The sequence below is a fragment of the Dermochelys coriacea genome, chromosome 2, assembly GCF_009764565.3.
Source record: "Dermochelys coriacea isolate rDerCor1 chromosome 2, rDerCor1.pri.v4, whole genome shotgun sequence".
Taxonomy (NCBI): Eukaryota; Metazoa; Chordata; order Testudines; family Dermochelyidae; genus Dermochelys; species Dermochelys coriacea.
The window spans coordinates 162,503,546-162,521,267 of NC_050069.1; the positions used below are offsets into that span (position 1 = coordinate 162,503,546).

The 17,722-nt window shown below is 42.0% G+C and overlaps 1 long non-coding RNA gene across 1 annotated transcript; it reads left to right on the forward strand.

Annotated features, from left to right (window-relative positions):
• Window positions 1–4,154: 4,154 nt before the first annotated feature.
• Window positions 4,155–15,398, forward strand: LOC119851453. Its single transcript, XR_005291250.1, has 3 exons — window positions 4,155–4,237; window positions 9,879–9,985; window positions 12,674–15,398. It is a non-coding gene; the product is annotated as an uncharacterized LOC119851453 (long non-coding RNA).
• The last annotated feature ends 2,324 nt before the right edge of the window (window positions 15,399–17,722 follow it).

The window sequence follows — 17,722 nt, forward strand, 5'->3', positions numbered from 1 at the left end:
CACCTTGCCTAACTGCTGAGTTCCCTCTGGAAAGGCAGACCGAAGGTTCATTTCCCACCCAGTTACCAACTTCACAGTGCTAGGTTTTGTGCTGAGTAGCTGACATTACAGAACAAGGCTGAGATACTCTCTGTCTTTCACAGTTAAGGCACCTCAATAACCTTAAACTTCCCGGAAGTGACACTATGCAATAACCATATGATTATGATAAAGGGATTTTATTGTTTGTGGTCCCAGATTAGATAAATGCACTTTCAATTTTCCTTTTCATATTTTTCTCTCACATTCTGTCACTAAGGGGCAGAGTTAAGGTTGCGTGGGTTCCTCAGGTGGGTATTTCCACACCTTTAGCCTGAACTCTCAATTTCCCAAGTTTAATGCTGGGTTTGGGGATAATTACAACATCCCTGTAAAGGTTTTTAACCTTAAGTTACAGATTCATACTCACAATATTAACTCCATTTTAACATAGTTTGTCTGGAATTTTCCTTGGTTATTAAAAATGATTTAAAATGCCAGACATGAACCCTAAATGAGAATTCCACAGATAATGTTGCCTGGATTATTTCTAATTATTTGACAATAGGTAGTATCAACCTTAAACCATTTTTTTTTGTATTTTAACTATAGGGTAGTTAACTCTGGGGAGGCTTGGAGGACTGTGGGATTTCTTTTGGGAATCTCATAGACTTTAAGGCCAGAAGGACCATCATGATCATCTAGTCTAACCTTGCAAGCCACAGAACCTCACCCACTCATTCCTGTAACAGACCCCAAACCCCTGGCTGAGTTATTGAAGTCCTGAAATCATGGTTTAAAGTCTTCAAGTTACAGAGAATTCATCATTTACATTAGTTTAAGCCTGCAAGTGACACGTGGCCCATGCCGCAGAGGAAGGCAAAAAGAAACCCAGAGTCTCTGACCCCAGGGGAAAATTCCTTCCCAACCCCAAATATGGTGATCAGTTAAATCCTGAGCATGTGGGCAAGACTCACCAGCCAGACACATGGGAAAGAACTCTCTGTAGTAACTTGGAGCCCTCGCCATCTAGTGTCCCATCACTGGCCGTGAATCTGAGAGCTAGGGACATTTGTTACAATAATAAACTTTGTCCTGAGGCACCACCTGAAACAGCCTCAGGCATGGTGCTAATTCTATCCTGGGCTGGTGAGAATGCCCACTAATGTACAGAGTACCACTGAAAAATAAACCTTTCACATTCTAAATACAGAGGCACCACAATAAAGCCAATACTCTGTCACACCATGTGCTTCCATATTAATAGCACCCACAGCATCATACTTTTTAAATAAAATACCATCCCACACATTTACAAAAGAATCTCTTTTAATTTTGCTTTGTTTCTTCCTTGTCCTTGTTGTCTGGAAGGAGCAAACACATTAAAAGGCTCTTGTGTGTTGAAAAATTGTATTTGTTCAACTTTTTTAGGTTTAGTACCTCTCTATTCTTCTGTAACCTGGGTATTACAGTTTTTTAGATCCTTTTGTTGGTAAACAGATTGGCATAGAGATGGGATTTAAGGTAAATCATGCCTGATTCTCACATGTCCCCTCTAAATGTGAGACCTTCCTTGCATGAGTATTTTTTCCTCCGATAAAAGCCTCAGAGATGCAGACGTATTTCGGTTTGAATTCCAGACAGCAACTTGGAAAATCTTGCATTGCAAATGGAAAAAGTGATACCTGATTCTAATGGTTCATTGTAGCTTTAGTATGCTCTCATCTAGTGGCAATGCTTTCTAGCATGCTGTGCTAAACAAAGTACACTTTAATGAGGGCCTGTGGCTGATTTGCTAACCTTGTGTGGGAGGAAGCCAGAAATTTGCTTTACCCAGTTATCATTTCTGTTATTGAATCACACTGTGTTTGGGAGATGTGATATTATTATATATCTATTTTTAAAGCCATTGCTTTTCAGCAGTAATGTCTGAGCAGAGTTGGCTTTAAGTCAGACAATATTTTGCTCAATTCTAAATTCTCTACCTTTCCATCTTTGTGATTTTTATCACAGATCCACCTCACCCTCTCCTGCAATACTGTTAATGTTTTCAGTCTGGTTTCAATCACTCACAGGCTCACAGCCAGTCAGCCACCTTCAGTGTGACAAAAGAGACATCTCAAAAGCTGAACCATTTGCACAAAATTGCTTAGCAAATGTAGTGGCCTTTTAATTTTGCTGCCCTGTATGACCATCTCATTTACCCTTTCCTCTTGCTGACCGAGAATAGTGCATGTGATCTTTAAAACTTCCTAAAAAAAAGAAAAGGAGTACCAGTGGCACCTTAGAGACTAACAAATTTATTAGCCTGTTAGTCTCTAAGGTGCCACAAGTACTCCTTTTCTTTTTTGCGAATACAGACTAACACGGCTGCTACTCTGAAATCTGTTAAAACTTCCTAGACATTACTCAAGAATACAAACACAGTGCAGAGGAGGGCATTTAGAACTGCAACTGGAGGATAGGAGAAACCATTAAATGGATACAAACCTGAACTCTCTGTAACTGAGGCTTTTTCTCCTGAGATGCAATTCTTGGCAAATCAAGTTTCTATAAAATAAAATGTGAACAAAAAGTGTCATAATTCCACTCTCTGAACAATATTTTTTCAGAGACAAATTAGGTTTGCCAATATGTCACTTTTGATGCATCTTCCCAGCAATTCAATGCAACTTGTTCAGCTGCTTTTTCCAATGAGTATTCCAACTGATCGTAATAAGTCTAACCTAAAAAACTCTGCTGTATTTGGTCCTGCTATAAAAGGCAGGGAAAGTCTGTAAACCTACTTTGCAGTTTGTCATTCTGATCAATCTTTTTCTGACGGATGAAGATTAGCTACTGGTCCTGGTGGCTAATGCTGAAGCCAAATGAGATTAGGAAAGGTAACATTAGCATGCATCTCCCAGGACAGCTCATGATTTCTGATAACCATTGAATAATCAGGGTCAAATTAGTGATGTGCTGCCAATATTTTACAAAAGGACTCCCACAAAAGTATTCCCCTGAGACTATGATAAACCCCAGATCTCAGGTCAGTGTCTGGTTGCAGAGAGGAAGGATGAAGGACTGAAGAAACCGCTCTGTGCATAAGTTTATCCATCACTCAACTCTCCCCCCACATCAAGAGTGTGTTGTGAGTTTAATTAAAGTACCTCAAATGATAAGTACTACAAAACTCCTAGTATGAAGATAATGTCATATGACAAGTTTCATTAGTTTTTAATGGGGACATCTTCTGCAAACAGTAATCTTACCATGTGTATAAGGATATAGGCATGACATTGGACTTTATTTCATGTTTCTTACATACAATATAGTATTTCTTTGAGTTGCATGCTATTTTAATCGTGGAACTATTTCCAACTTTATGCTGAATAATAACACATTTATTTTTCTTGTGTCTCGTCTTAGAGAACAGATGCTATTTTGCTCTTCCGAACGTCAAACAATAGCTGAGGCTAAACTGTTTACATCTAAGTTCTGCCAAGTCTGAATTATTAATTTCTGGCTCTGCTTGGTCTCTTCATCTTGTCCTGGATATTCATTTGAACTTTGATGCATCACTCCCTTTCATTTCTAAGATGACCGTACAGATTCATCGATTGCTTTTCATTGATTCAAACCGGTCTCTGGTATGACACTTCAAAGACATGATTAGAATTGATTTCTCCTACTCTCAATATTGCTTGTTTCCAGAGAAGCTTCTCTTCTTCGAACACAGAGTTATTGATCCATGCATGCAGGGCTTCTAAACTTGATTATTATTCTTGTCTTCTCACTGGCCTCCCTCATACTCTTGTCTGACAATTATATTCAGCCCAGAATGCTACAGCATTTTCATTAACATTCCAAAATTAGGGACTCAGCCTTACTCCCATGAATAGTTGCTATTCACCTGTGAATCCTCAAAACATGTAAGAGTGTCTAAGATTAGGATCTTGATGATCATTTGATGGGGTGGACTAGGCCCTGAAGCCCCTTGCTGGAGGCCTTGTGGCCCTGCCATTCCCACCACCACCACCATCCCCCTGAAAAGGGCAGAGGAGAGGTCCTCCAAGCTGCCTAGAGCAGCTGTATGGGAAGTAGCCAATCAGGACCCAGCAGGTCAGTATAAGAAGAGCTGCAGGGCCAAAGTAAGTTCAGTTCCTTGCTAAAGCTAGAGAAGAGTGGATGGTGCTCTAGGCTGGTTGCTGGGACTCCACAAGGACAAGGCCTGGAGGTAAGAGTGAAGAATGTGTGGGAGCCATGGGGAAGTGGCCCAGGGAATTATAGCAGCAATGCAGTTTATTTAAAGGGATGTTGTGCATGGCTGCTATCTATGGGGTCCTTGGGCTAGGACCCAGTGTAGAGGGTGGGCCTGGGTCTGGGTCTGTTCCCACCCCCTCCCCACCAGACCCTGGAAAAGTGCCCTGGACTTTGAGGCACCCCAGAAGGGGAAATGAACTGTAGTGGCCCAGCTGAAGAGCTGGGGCCAGAAAGGCCCTGAGAGGGTGAAGATATTATTTTCAGGGAAGGAGCCCTGGGACACTGCTCTATTCCAGAGCAGGACAAACAGAGACATCAGTGAGAGACCCCTGTTGGACTTGTACCCAAAAAGGGGTTTGTGTTGCTTTTATCTCACAGATTGTGTATGACTTGGTGACAAGACTGAGTCTCTGAAGACCCACCACAAACCGATTGAGAGTGCAGGCAGACACATGGTCAAGGGTTGCTTGTGAGAGGTGAATGTGACTGCCCCCCCATTACAGATCATGTTTGTTGCTGTCCTTTCTTAACTCCATTAGCTTAGGGTGCTTGGGAAGCTGAGCAGCCTAGGGGTTAGCATACCTGACTTCCAGCCCTTTGCCTCCCTGTCTGGATGGTAGAGGGGCATGTTCCTGACCTTGAGCCATGAATCTTTGGCTCTCCTCCCACAGCTGGACCTTGCCCTCTCTCTCCCAGCCCAAGGCTCTGTTGGAAGCAAACTAACAGGGTCCTCCCTGCAGGAAGTTTAAGTTCACTTCTCTTGACTACATCCTACCTATAGATCCCTTCAGCTTGGGGCATGGCCCTTATAGTCCAAACAGTCAAGTCAGTCACTCAACAACAAAAGGAATTCAAATATTCAGAGCCCTGCAGAACCTGCTGGTCCTCAAAGAGGGGTAGTGGTTGGAGAAGGCTCTGCCTGAGAGCATTACTGCTCTGTAGTCCCTCTCAGGTTCACTCTTCTGTCTGGTTTCCTGGAAAATGTTTCCTTACACCTCCAGCCTGCCCACCACCCTTTGTCTAGGCTTCTGAGCTCCTTTTAACCCACTCTTCCAATGGGAGCATGCTAGGGAGCCCTGAAGGTGTGGGGTTACCTGGGCTCAGTATTACCTTTTAACCCCTTCAGGTCCAGTGTGAGATTTATGCACCCATCAGAGTGCAACAGGGTTGGGTTTTTTTAAATTTTGACTCTGAGTTTTAAGTGTTGTAACGAATTTGCTCCATCTTAATTTCCCTCCCTCCCATGTAAGCCAATGACCACACACTCTTCAAATAGAGAGAAGACCTCGTCCTGCTTCGTTTGATAAGAATCGCATTTCTTTCTAGTTGTTTTAGGGTTTAATCCAGCAAGGTGACGTTCTTGTGAGCCAATCAGAGTGAAGACCTTGCAGACAGCCCTCAGGATATTGCAGGATCAGCCATTAGATCTTAATCAGGGCCTTTGGGTGCCCACTAGTGTTGCCACCTGTCCAGGTTTTCCCAGAATTGTCCCTTTTTCAGGAAGCTGTCCAGAAAAATCTTCAAGTGTGCTCAGTATACACTACCAGCTGTCCAGTTTTAAGATCTCAGGATCAGCTTTATGGGCTCAGCATCTCTAGTGGCCCTCTCTGCTTGGATTAAATTCCTGTGGTGAAATTCTGGCTCCATTGAACTCAGTAAGAGTTTTGTCAATGGGATTCCACCCCTCTGGGTAGCTAGGATTCTGAGTACTGTTTTTAGACCAAATCTTGGAGATCTTCTAAGTACTGACAACTTCCACTGATGTCAATGACAGACACAGGTGCTCATTGTCTCTACAGTTTTAGCCCTATATAGGCTGTGTAATTTTTTTCTACTGAGAATTAGAAATTCTGATGCTTTGCTACAGTTCAAATACAATTTTAAAAGCCATCTTTCAAGTCAACTCTTTTCCTTTCATTTTATTCCCATGACTCCATGATTTGAGCAGCATGTTTAGTTGACACATCCTTGAATTATGAAGTAAGAATAATTATTATGATGAGGCTTGTGGCTTGGCGATAGCAATTTTTAGGGAAAGCCATGGGGTGGTCATAGTGAAAAGAACAAAAATCAGGGAACCACACGAAAAGAAAACAGTAAAAGCCACAGGTCCTGTTTTGTATCTGGTATTGTCATGACTGTCCCATTTCAGTGGAAATAGCAAAAGCATTAAATAAGCTATCTGAACAGTTTTGAATACACATTAGGATTTGCCTGTAAGCAAACCCAATCCAGCTCTACATAAGAAAAAATATTTGTATCTTAAAAGGGGAGAACGTATGACCTGTTGGAGGATAAAGGTCTCTGCAAAGTCTACTAGCATAATCTTTTATGTAGAGCTGTTGAACTCCTGCAAATCATTTCAGCCAGAGTTTGTGGCTGTTCCTCAACTCAAACTTGCCCTGTGGTCATTTTAACAAGCCCCTTGAGGATTCCCCCGCACTTGGGAATCATTAGATAGCACAAAGCCACAACTGTGACTTCTATGCAATTTCCCCCGCTCAGCCAGAGGAGGACTGCTGCATGTCCCATGTTCTGGGGACTGCAGGGTGAGAAATGTGGGGACTCTAGACAACTGGCATAAATTAGAGCAGTCTTCTAATTTACACTAGGGTTTCCAGAGGGCACAGATTGTGCCTAAAGCCACTGTTGCCACTACCTCTCCCGTATCCACCTTTCCAGTCTTGTAGTGAAAAAGAAAAGGAGTACTTGTGGCACCTTGGAGACTAACATTTTGTTAGTCTCCAAGGTGCCACAAGTACTCATTTTTCTTTTTTGCAAATACAGACTAACACGGCTGCTACTCTGAAACCAGTCACGTAGTGAGTAGTTTAGCCAAACAGGAGGGTCTGACACTTTAGTCTCAGCTCTCAATAAAATTTGTTCAGCTACTTGTCACCAACACACAAATCAAGAAATAGACTTAAAAGTCACCTATATTTTAAGCACAATCATTATCCAGTCCATGACTCCTGTGAAGCAAGTGATCATGGATTCCTTCATTTTTGTGTGGATTTTGTGGCAATTGCTATGTCTGAGTGGGTGGCTGAGCAGACAGTACTAGTTCACCAAACTTCATGGAGCATTTTGACACTTGCAGTTAAAGCATAGGCTGCACAGGAACATAATAGAGCAGGGGTTCCTAAACTTTTTTGCTGTCTCCCTTCTCCACGGGAGTCACACAAGAGCCCTATCCCCACTGCTCCAGCCTTTCTGAGGCAGAAAGTCAGAGGGCAGCAGGCAGCTCAAGCCTGGGGTGGTAGCAGGACCCAGCTGGCTCTATCCCAGAGAAGCCCATGGCAGTGCAGAGTGGACCAGGGCCCTCTCCCTCTCTCCTTCCTGCCCAGATCCTTTGTCTCCTGCAAGCTCTGGAGAGTTTAAAATATCTGGGCCTATGGCCAAACAGGTGTCCATGGTAGGGTGACCAGATGTCCTGATATTAAGGGCTTTGTCTTAGAGATACAACTATCTCTCCCCCACTCCCCCCAAAAAAGTGACCCTAGGGCAGGACAGCACCAGGGAGCCCACAGCGGTCAGGGAGGGGAAGAGGAGAGAGCAGTAAGCTTCTGCCAGGACAGGACTGTGCTTCCTAGGGTGACCAGATAGCAAGTATGAAAAATCAGGTCACTTTTGGGGGGGGGGGGGAGTTGCTTATATAAGACAAATTCCCTATATTGGGATGATCTCTATATCACTCCACCCAACCACTTGGGACTCCTTATGCATTCTCTCCACTGCTGTGCTGCCCTGCCCCAGCCTGGAGACCTGGCCAGATGCAACCCTGCACCTCACTTCATGCCTCCCCAATAATCTTCTCAGGGAGAGTGAAGCCCACAATTTGAAAAACCAATGTAACTGAGAGCCAGCCTCAGCAATCTCTCTCTGAGCCAGGAAAAGCATAGGTAAGTAATTAGGGAATTTATTCTGATTCGGTAGTTTTTATTTTTTTGTTTTGTTTTAAAGTATCCTGTAACAAGATGGGGGAGTTTACACAATGTAGGTTTACATTCCAGATAGTAATGAGTGATTTACCTGATTTCATCTCCTTTCTAGTTTGCAGAATACTAGTGATCTACCAATCTATATTGAATATATGGCCCACATCACTATAGTATGTGAGCACCTCACAATCTTTAATCTATTTATCTGCACAATACCCCAGTGAGGTTGGGAAGTGCTATTATCCCCATTGTACAGTCAGGATGTAATTTGGTTTCTGCAAATACTCCTCCATTGTTGAAAATTACTTCTTTCAAACATTAGTGTCATTAAAACTCCATTTGTATGTTTTCAGGAAGTGAATATAAAGAGTGCAAACTTGGTCCAAGCACCACTTAAAACGTCAAATGAATATTTACATTAAAATATGCAGTATTTGTCCAGCTCTAAGTGTTAATGTATCTTTAAGGGGTTGAAGACACTTGGCTAGGTTTTGTTTCATTTCTAGGAAATGACTGTCAGTCTCTTGAATCTGTGACTAGACTAAAGCTCAGCACCTAGTCCAGAGAATCACTTTCTGAATTCTGGCCAGCATGGAGGATCAATGTTAAAAACAAAAGTGGGAATCTCAGAGAATTGGCCAGAGCCATTATGAGATCTATTCCCATAGCACATTCATGTGCTGTAATATCAAGGAAATTTGTATTAGGGGATTGCTGCCACATCTGTTGATTTGGTGACTTGTATTCAGCATCACTAGGAAACTTCCCCGGAGAACATTGTCTCCATCCTGATATGGCATTAGCGCTGAATCGCAGCCTCAGAACCCAAGAGTCCACTGACCAACAAGAAGACCACTCCAGTTGTCTCTTCCTCCTTTAAAAGAAGTGTGAAAGGACAAAATGACATCAACAACCAACACTAACTACAGAGCATGCAGCCACTGAGAAATTTCAGCATGAACAAATTCCATTCCAAAATTCCAGTTGTTGAGAAGGGTATGGATTCTGATAGTCCAAAATGGGTGAAAGCACAAGTTATGTCTCTTTCTCAAGTGTTGTCTGTTGTGGAACAGGACTATTACCATCAATGCCACTGGGCAAGAACAACACTACACAACACATTTGTTGGTAATCTCCCCTGAAAATCTGGGTAGTTAGCAAGGTCCAAAGTGGGAATAAAATCCTAGTCCCATTGAAGTCGATAGGAGTTTTGCCATTGACTCCAGTGGGGCCAGGATATCCCCTACATGTACACATCTGTATGTGAAACACTGGCAACAAGGGCAGGATGTAACCCTTATTTAGGGTCTGCTGCTGCTCCCATTGACATTAATGTCAAAACTCCCACTGACTTCAATATTAGAGCTGGACCAGAGTCTTAGCAAATAAATCTCTTGGATATCTAATATCACTGGGATTTGCCTTTTGATAAATGGTTGTTAGGGTAATACATACTTGACTTATGCAAACTTCTTCCTATTATAAAATTAGACCTTTATGTTAGCTGTAGTTCATGCTGTAGAAAAAGTTAATTGAAATATTTTAAAAATTGTTTGAGTATTTACTTGACTCTAGATCAGTTTTGTTGACGCAACATGGCTTTTAGAAACCTAGTTTTAAGAGGACATGTTTGTTTTTTTTTGTTTTTTTCCTTCCCCTCCTCTTCCCCACAAGTCAACCTTCTACATTGAAGCAGCATGGAGGAGTGAATAGGGCACTGGATTGTGAATAAAGACTTGGATTATATTCCTGCTGCGCTACTGACTGCTGTGCAATGTTAGGTGAGTCAAGTAACCTCCTACTGCCTCAGTGCCCACATCAGTAAAATGGGGGTGGTAATAATAACTTTCTTTTTGTAAAGCTTTTTATGTATGGATGAAAAGCACAATATAAGTGCTAAGCAATATTTGCCTACTGGAGTTGGTAGAAAAACATGTTACAAAAGTAATATATCTTTAAGCATGGACATTTGGAATCCAAATATAGAAATCTCTGTGCCAGATCAGAACAATGGTCCAACTAGCATGGTATCATCTCTCCAGATGCTGTTGGATGCTTGAGAGGAATATGCAGATATAGTGGGCAATTATGGAATAACCTGCCCAAAAGTTTGTTTCTAACCCACAGCAGTCAGTGGTTGGCTGATGACCTGAAGCATGTGGGGGATTTTCCTCCTATCTAATACATATAAGTGTCTAGCCCTCTTTTTGAATCCTGCAAAACTTTTTGCCTCAGTGATACCTTGTGACAATGAATTTCACAGGTTAATCAGGTAGGAAAGTATTTTTTGCAGCTTTAAATTTGTTGCCTCTCATTTTCATTGGATGTCTCCTTGTTCTTGTATTGTGACATAATGTCACATCCCATTTACTTTCCCTATACCATTCATTATTTTGTATAATATTTGTAATCATCACCTCTCATACTTTTGTCTCATGGTGCTTCTTTGCAAAGAGTGGCCTAACCCAGTACCTCAGATCTGAATATCCCTGAGCTTTAAACTCTAAACCAGATCTGGATCCAAATTTTGTGATTTGAGCCTACTTTTCTAAATTGTTTAGAATAATAGTGCCTGAAATTAGAGGGGGGGAGGAGGTAAACTTTCTTCTTTGGAAAAAGTGTTGTATTAGGAATTTTAAGTAGGTTATCCCTTAAGTAGGTTAATTAGGTGACTTGTGTTTCTGCTATCAGCAATGAATTCTTCTTTATTCAAGATTTTGAAAGAGGGAATAACTCTTGACCCTTTGGCTGTCTCACAACAAGTGACAGTCAGTGCACTCATGTCTGCTGTAAACAAGAGATAATGAAAAAGGGATAAAAGGTAAAAAAAAATCTTATTGAAAAGCCCACTTCATTTCAGCACATAGCCATGAGTCAGCTGAGATCCACAGCTAGGGTAAATCAGTATAGCTCCATTAACTTTAATTGCTTGCATTGACTATACCAGTTTACCCCAACTGAGGATCTGGCTCAGAATATTTATTTTCACTTTAGAGCTGGGTGTCTTACTAATAAACATGTAGCTATTTTTTTGTTTAGGCAGTTGGAATACATCTACTCCTAAACACATACTGTGTGAGTTTGAACTACCCAGAAAGCTGTAGATGACATCAGGTCACTGACACAATAGTTTTGTAAACCAGAGATTCCTAATCTCACTGGAAGACTCTTCCAAGTGTATTGCCCTGGAGCTTGTGATAAAGAACAAGCCTAAAAACACATGCAAAAAATCACAAGAGAATTAGTTGTAGAGCTACCAAGAAAACAAAAAGCAAGCCTTAAACTCTGCTGAAAATCACACCAGCTAGGCCAAGAACTAGGAATCCTTACCATTAAAATGATCATTCCAAAAACTCAGTGTCTCAGCACTGTTGTCTTCCACAATGATCTCTATCTATTTTGAGCCAGACACTCTGGGGGAGAGTATAAAACCAGACCATGTAAATGGCTCAGATATGCATAGCTTGTTTTCAGGATAAAAGCTATAGGGAACTTGGTTACTATAAATTGTTTTGCTCTTAAAATGACAGTCCAGAAATGTTTAGCACTCAGTTATTTTTGCTACAAACAACTTTTTTTTTTTTTTAACTTTGCTAATCCTGGGCTAGGTTTTTCAGACCCACTGTGGGTGTTAGTCTGGCATAATTCAGAGCTCTTTGAGGGTGGCTCTAACACAGTTCATGGTGGATCAGGATCAGAGCACAGCAGCTGGGAGCTTTATGCCTGTGTTTCATACCACCTTCTGATTTGCATGGTGTGATTTTTTACTTTTTTTTTTAAATATTTTTGCAGGGGAGAATCTGAGCCAATTATCTTTGCAGTACAAGGGTTCTATTGTTTTGGCTGCATAGCCTCTGCAAAACCTAATCCTAATTTAGGGCCCTAAAGCAGTTTCTAAGAAATCACATTCTGTGGATTGGGAATGTCATTCTGACTCAGTTGTACCTCCATCTGCATGCCTATATATGGAGTGTGGCCAACAAATTTTCATAAGGCTGAAATGATTATGCTCAAAGGATGAAACTTAACTCCATGGGAATAAGGCTGCAGAAGAGTCCCAGTGCATTAGCATCATTTTAACTTTTCATTCCAAGTGGATGGGGACAGCACACCCATAGGTGCTAGAGCAGGGGTCCATGCCAGCTTTGTCTAGTCCAATGTGGAGGAAGGATTTCAGGGCAAGTCAGGAAAAGCTGGGGTGGGGGAGGGGACAGACACAGGAATGTGGCCACAGGGTCTTTGATTATACACATCCAGTAGCCACAAAATCCATATGGGGTACATGTAGGGTGTAGCAATAAATAGCTTCCCAATAGAGGGCACTATAGTATGATTCACAGAAAGGAATTTGGAGAACTTTACTTCTAGGAAGTTCTTGATGAGAGAGAACAGCATATATGGAGGAAGGAATAAAGCCTGAATGTTGTACTGTTTTGTGTCTCTCCCTCTGTCTTTATGCTTGAACACAGAACATGGTGCCAGAAAGTGTCCAGACTGCAATTCTGCTACTTAGATGTACACTACAAAAAAGGCACTGAGATGTATATAGCTGAGTTCTTAACCAGAGCAGCCTTGCAACATGAAAATGTGGCAACTGAATAATAGGAGACCCTCAATCTGATAGAAGTACAGAAAACAGTCAGATATAGAAAACCACTTCATCCAAGCTCCAGTTCAAGGAAGGAGCTAGAAGGAATCCAAGAACAAATTAAACAAGGCAGAGATTTACAAGTGCTCATGTACGTCATCGTGTCAGGATGCCCAGACACTTGGGGAGAGGCCCCGCCTGCTTCCCAGAAATACTACACCAATCAAGATGAGCTGACCATTCAAGGTAACATCATATGTAAGGGATTCAAATCTTAGCATCCAGATATCTGAGAACAGAAAGCCTCTCAAGAATACCTCTGAACCATTCTGGAACAGAAGCATGACCAAACCAGAGACACCTTATACTGGCCAAACACGACCAAGGATGTCAGAGACCTGATGAGCAGTTGTCATATATGGGGGGAAATGCAGGCTAAGGAGCAAAAGGAGACAGTGACAATATGCAGCATTCCTAAAAACTCCTGAGCAAAGACAAAGGACCTTTTCACCACAAACCACTTCATTATTGTGGACTACTATTCAGACTTCTGGGAACTAGATGAAGTGTCAGACGCTACCATAGCAGCCATCATAGACAAAGCAATGAAGCATTTCAATTGGCAAAATGTCCAAAACTCTGTAGTTTCTGACAACAGACCCCAGTTCACTTGCTGTGCATTTGTGCCATTTACCAGGGAATTCAGTCGCATCACATCTGTACCATACTACAGCCAGTCAAATAGCAAAGCTGAATCAGCAGTTACATTCTTTGATAAATTGCTAAGACTCTAAGCCATTTTTGAATGGAAAAACATCCCATGGAAGGCATTGACAGCAGCCTAGGACAATGCTTGATATTAAGACACCTGTTTAGCTTGGTGCCTATGGCACCAGCATTGCCACAACTGGCAGTGTTGGAAGGAGCAACAGACAAAAGAGAAGAGAGACGACATACCAATGACTGAAAAGCTAAAGGCCTCCCAGGACTACAAACAGGAGACCCTATTTTTCTAAGGACAAATCACACACTTGGAAGCATGATGAGTCACTGTCTGACTTCTAAATTGACAAGTGTTTGTGAAAGCAGCAAGACATGTATATGTAATAGTTATAAGTGCCCAGGACAGGGTTATCTACTGAGAACATCTAAATGGCCATCTGGTCTGAGAAACTGCTCCAGTAGATATTAGGCTGTTCAATCACTAATCAAGCTCTGAAATGCATTACTTTTAAACTGCAAGACCCTATTGTCTATGCAGTATTTTGTGGGGAGTTGTCTATTAGGGCTCCCATTTTGGGACTATTATGCAAATATGCACATCTACATGGAAATTTTTCTCTGGGTTTTTGCTGAGCCAATGACTTCAGTCAGACTAGTTGCATATGGATATGGAGAGTCAGGCCACAATGAATGAACAGAAAACTTTCCATGGCATGTAACAAGGATTATGGGAGTGCAGGTACTTCATGAAGGCAGGGAGTTTTAAGACAATGTCTTTACACACCTGCTTTCAGACAGTAAAATCCCTAGTTGTGGAAAAGTCCACAGAACTTGACCCAGCTAGGAAATAGCTGCTCAGGCCCAATAACTGTGGATTGCTGTGGATGAGAGTTATCAATCACCTACTCTTAGTACAATGATAGGCAATTCTTCAAGAAACCTCTCTTTCAGACTCTCTAAAATGGGAGAGCTGCATATCAAATGGGCACACTGATGACCTGGATTCTGAGTATGTCACAGGTCTGTCAGTTCTCTTGCCTGGGGTGGGCTGTATTCCATGGAAGGAATAGTCATTTTTCAGTCAGCCCACTACATTTCCTCACTTCTTCTTTCTCTGAAGATGATGATCTTTCCCTAGCAAGCTTCACTTACAAAAACAGCTTCTTGTTCACCACACAGATTTTTCCCAGGCTCTCTCTGCTCTAGTCAAAATACATGCAGGCAAGCTAACTAGACTGCACTTCTGGCTCTTTTCTTCCTATGTGACCTAAGTTAGTCCCTAGCTATACTTTTCTCAGTGCTACAATGTAGTCCAGGCAATTTATATGCTGTTTTCTGGTATGTTTGGTTTCCATTAGAGAAACTCAAGCAACAGTTCGGATTGGTGCCTTATAATTTTACCAGAGAAAAAGACCAAGGATACCTTTTAAATCACATATATGCGTGTAAGCTGCTTGCATATGGATGCATTTAAACTTTTAAAGAGCTAGATGTGTCTTCACAGCATGAATGTGTTACTATGGCAACAGCACTATTTAGCCTGATGCCTTTTGACATTATTAATACAATGGCTTAAGGTGATTTTTTTTCCATACAAAATGTTACCCCACAGATACCAAAAAAAATTAAACATTTGGGGCCAGATTCTGTTCATTTACGCAGGTGCATCCTATATTCAGCAGAGGAGTTTGCTTATGTCTCACTGAGAGCATAACTTGGCCCTTCAAGCCTATTATTATTATAAATGAGGGTAAGTGGGAAAACTTCTATTAAAGAGGCCAAAATATTTGTTTCATGTTTATAAAACAAAAACAGATCCCCAAGTTCCATGTAGAAAGTGAAATATTTCACACAGATTTAATGGAAGTTATTTGTTATTAGGTGTCTTCACTCTAGATACAAGGAGTTTTTTACAGGTTTAAAAAAAACATATACACAGGACTCCCCCCCTCCCCCCCCAAGGATCTTGCATTCTAAGTAAAATCAAAACACAATAGCATGACAGCAGATCAGCATAGGAGAGAGGGCTGGGAAAGGAAGACAGGGGGAGATAAAATACTCTTGCACATTCTAGTTTGCCACCACCAGGCCTGTATGGAAAGTTAGTCACATTGGAACAGGGTTGTTTATATATAATTTAGATATGCATCTCTGGCTGATTGTCAGTGAAAGTCTTCATGGAGAAAGTGTGTTTAAAAGTGATTTCAAGAGAAGTTGACTGGCACATCAAAACAAGCGTTCCAGGCCTACGGGTCAGCATGGGCAAAGATGACAAGGTGAAAGTGGGAGACAAATCCTAAAGGAGAAATTTGGTGGGAGATCTTTGAGACGTGGCAGGAATGGGACAGGTAATAGACAGAGATGAAAGCAAGTGGGGGAGTGCCTAGAGGAGTCTCACACTCACTTCTTTGAGCCTAAGGAGCATCATTTGGTATGTAGAACAGAAATGGCCAGAATTTGAAAGCTTGGCCTCCATTTTTTTTTTCTTACAGTTTGCAGGCACAAGTAATTGCAAAGGTATATTGGGAGGTATAGCCAATGCAGAGGAGGACCGGAAATCATACAAGAGCTGGATGACCTTGTAAACTGAAATAATAGAAATGGGATGGAATTTTTGCTATACGCTGGGGACTTTTCAGTCGGAAAAGGATAGAGGAGGAGAGAGACCTGGGTGGATTGGTTGATCACAAGGGGATGATCCGTCAATGTGATGCTGACATGAAAAAGTCTAGTGGACGTATTATTCCTTTATTTTAGCAAAGCTTTAGATAGTCTCCCACAGTATTCTTGCCAGCAAGTTAAAGTAGTATGGGCTGGATGACTGGGCTATAAAGCTGGCTAGATCATCGGGCTCAATGGGTAGTGATCAATGGCTCCATGTCTAGTTGGCAGCCAGCATCAAGCAGAGTGCCCCAAGAGTCAGTCCTGGGATTGGTTTTGTTCAACACCTTCATTAATGATCTGGAGGATGGCATGGACTGCACCCTCAGCAAGTTTGCAGCTGACACTAAACTGGGAGGAGGAGTAGATACGCTGGAGGGTAGGGTTAGGATACAGAGTGACCTAGACAAATTAGAGGATTGGGCCAAAAGAAATCTGATGAGGTTCAACATGGACAAGTGCAGAGTCCTGCACTTAGGACGGAAGAATCCCATGCACTGTTACAGACTAGGGACCGAATGGCTCGGCGGCAGTTCTGCAGAAAAGGACCTAGGGGTTACAGTGGATGAGAAGCTGGATATGAGTCAACAGTGTGCCCTTGTTGCCAAGAAGGCCAATGGCATTTTGGGATGTATAAGTAGGGGCATTGCCAGCAGATGGAGGGACGTGATCATTCCCCTCTATTCAACATTTGGTGGGGCCTCATCTGGAGTACTGTGTCCAGTTTTGGGCCCCCATTAAAAAAAGGATGTGGAAAAATTGGAAAGCATCCAGCAGAGGGCAACAAAAATGATTAGGGAACTGGAACACAGGACTTATAAGGAGAGGCTGAGGGAACTGGAATTGTTTAGTTTGCGGAAGAGAAGAATGAGGGGGGATTTGATAGCTGCTTTCAACTACCTGAAAGGGGGTTCCAAAGAGGATGGATCTAGACTGTTCTCAGTGGTAGCAGATGACAGAACAAGGAGTCATGTTCTCAAGTTGCAGTGGGGGAAGTTTAGGTTGGATATTAAGAAAAACTTTTTCACTAGGAGGGTAGTGAAGCACTGGAATGTGTTACCTAGGGAGGTGGTAGAATCTCCTTCCTTTAAGGTCAGGCTTGACAAAGCCCTGGCTGGGATGATTTAGTTGGGGATTGGTCCTGCTTTGAGCAGGGGGTTGGAGTAGATGACCTCCTGAGGTTCCTTCCAACCCTGATATTCTATGATTCTAATGCAGTCCTAGAATGCATCAGGCAAGGTATTTCCAGTAGAGACAGGGAAGTGTTGTTACCATTATACAAGGTACTGGTGAGACCTCATCTGGAATACTGCGTGCAGTTCTGGTCTCCCGTGTTTAATAAAGGTGACTTCAAACTGGAACAGGTGCAGAGAAGGGCTACTAGGATGATCCAAGAAATGGAAAACATCTTATGAGAGGAGACTCAGAGAATTTGACTTGTTTAGCCTAAACAAAAGAAGGCTGGGGGGAGATAAAAACCAGGGCAGGAGAGGAGTAATTTAAGTTAAATGCCAATGTGGACACATGAACAAATGGCTATAATCTG